At 50.0% G+C, this 2,202-nt stretch overlaps 1 protein-coding gene across 1 annotated transcript in view; it reads left to right on the forward strand.

The window, feature by feature from the left end:
* Positions 1 to 1,565: 1,565 nt before the first annotated feature.
* TAL1 (TAL bHLH transcription factor 1, erythroid differentiation factor) overlaps positions 1,566 to 2,202 on the forward strand; it is a 17,537-nt gene continuing 16,900 nt past the window's right edge. Inside the window, exon 1 of the mRNA XM_025206360.1 lies at positions 1,566 to 1,691. The gene's annotated coding sequence lies outside the window, so the exon portion shown is untranslated. The remainder of the gene's footprint in view (positions 1,692 to 2,202) is intronic.

A 2,202-nucleotide genomic window follows, 5' to 3' on the forward strand; every position in this document is an offset into this window, starting at 1 on the left:
CATACACGCACACACCCCATATATACTATGTATTTATCTTTGATGTATTACACACACCATTTATGCATATATGTGTGTGTGTGTATATGTACATGTACATGTACACACCAAAAGCTATTTAAAGGGATTGTAACGACATCCCAAACACCGAGTGCGAAAAGCATCGTGTTGTTGAAGCACGAGACACTTGGTGTGTGTATACTGGGGGAGGGGGGTGGTTATGAATGAATGGTTGGGGGGGGGTGCACCAAAAGCAATTAATGCAACTGTAAACAAACAAAACCACCTTGGACCAACACGGCTCGGCTCACAAGCATCGATGGCATTGCCGGCTTCACCTGGTGCAGCCTTTCAGGCTCCCCTTTGTTTTATCTGCTCGTTTGCTCACACTCCATAGGTTTTGGGGGTCTCGTGTCCCTAATGCGCCCTAGCTCGTGTTGGCGTCTGCCTAGCGGCTTTCTCCCCTTGCCCTCAGACTGCGGGCTCATTGACTGCCCGTGACTTCGAGGCAGGGACACGTTTGTGCGCGTGAGTGCGGACACCGCCTACCTACCTGCCCTCTTGGATCCTCATTTTGGGGCGGATCCGGAGAGAGCAAACAGGTGCAGCCTTTGCTAGGTCGAGCCTAGTGAAGACAGGCGTGCATCGAAAAGAAAGGCGGGGGTGGGAAAGAAACACGCCCTGGACGTGTGTGCACCCGGCTGCTCTTGGGGTTTTTTACATCACCCTCCCTGGCTCTTGGGGCAGCTCTAGCTGCTTCAGGCAGAGCTCAAGGATTTCAGGAGGGTCCTGCTCCCTTCCTCCCAAAAGAAATGCACCCCAGGGGATGGGGGAGACCACCCGGGTTGCAGACACACGGAGCAATTATCCCGTTTTAATGCGATGTAACGCTGTTTCTTTCAAGGTCCCCATCTGAGCCCCGGGTGAAACTGACACGAGAGATCTCCCCCGCTGCGGGCTGAAATTGACACGGGCGATCTCCCCCAGCCAGGTGAAACTGACATGGACTGCCCCCTTTCGCCGAGCAAAGGGAGGGGCGCCCCTTTTCTTTAATGTCCACTATTCATTTGCTTTATTTACCCAATTGTCCCAGGACCCCTCTCTTCCCCACCCCGTCTCCCATCTCTCCATCTCTCTCAGCAATTTATTTTGGCTCATTAAATTTAATTAAGAACTGAGTAGGTGTTCCATATTTAATAAAAAAAAAAAAAAAAAAAGAAAGAAAGAAATGCAGGGGCATAATATCCCTCCAAGAGGACTAAAATAAAAGAATCGCTATTCAAATTGTGGACAGTCACGGTGCATTTTTTATTACTCTTTTCTGCAGTGGCTTTTTAAGAGCATCTAAGCACACACACATAAAAAGCTATAAGGCATGCATTCCAGAGTTATTCCTATGCATATCCCTGCAATAATTTTCCGCTTTCCTTCGATAAAATTGCCAAATAATAATGAATCATTTCATAAATAATGGGTTTAGAGGCTTATCAGGGCAGGCGGGCCATTGCTAGGGCCTTATCTCACTTGGCCACATTGCTCTAGTGTTCCGCTCTCCATACTAAATAGGAAACTGGACGTGATGTGGAATTAGATCCTTCTCCCGTGAAGCCACCCAACACTTATTACAAATATAGCAGCAATGAATAGGCCACAAAATGGCTCCACTCACTTTTACCAATGAAAAGCAAATGGTGAGTAAGGAGCACTCCGTGCCTCTCTGGGAAGGGGAAAGGGTGGGATGTTGCCTATTGTTTTAGGGGGCTTCCTTAGGGCAGAGAGAGAGGGGGTTTCCCCCCTCAGCCCCCCACTTTGGTCGAGCATGGTAGGGAAATAGGTAAAAAAAACAACCTAAAGGATTGTTGTCGGGGTGGGGGTGGGGATAAGGGTGGGTGGATTATTTTTTTCCCCACTTCTCTGCTGGAGCCTGAGCCCCGAAAGGGTGGGTATTTCAGCCATGGGCAGGGGAGGATGGATGTGCCCCGGGGTAGGGGAGGCACATCTCATCGAGGGGTGCCTTGCGTTTTGTTTCTGCCTCTGCCCCGGGGTCGGGTTTGACTGCGGAGCCGGCAGCTCAGGCAGGCCCCGTGTGAACCCAGCTGCCAGGACCGGCTCCGAAATAACCAGTTCTTTAATCCGATTTTTTGTCTTGGGTTTGTGGGGGGGGGCACACATTAATCAGTGGATTAATGTTGAGTGTGGGGG

This window comes from Alligator sinensis, unplaced genomic scaffold (assembly GCF_000455745.1).
Source record: "Alligator sinensis unplaced genomic scaffold, ASM45574v1 scaffold781_1, whole genome shotgun sequence".
Lineage (NCBI taxonomy): Eukaryota > Metazoa > Chordata > Crocodylia > Alligatoridae > Alligator > Alligator sinensis.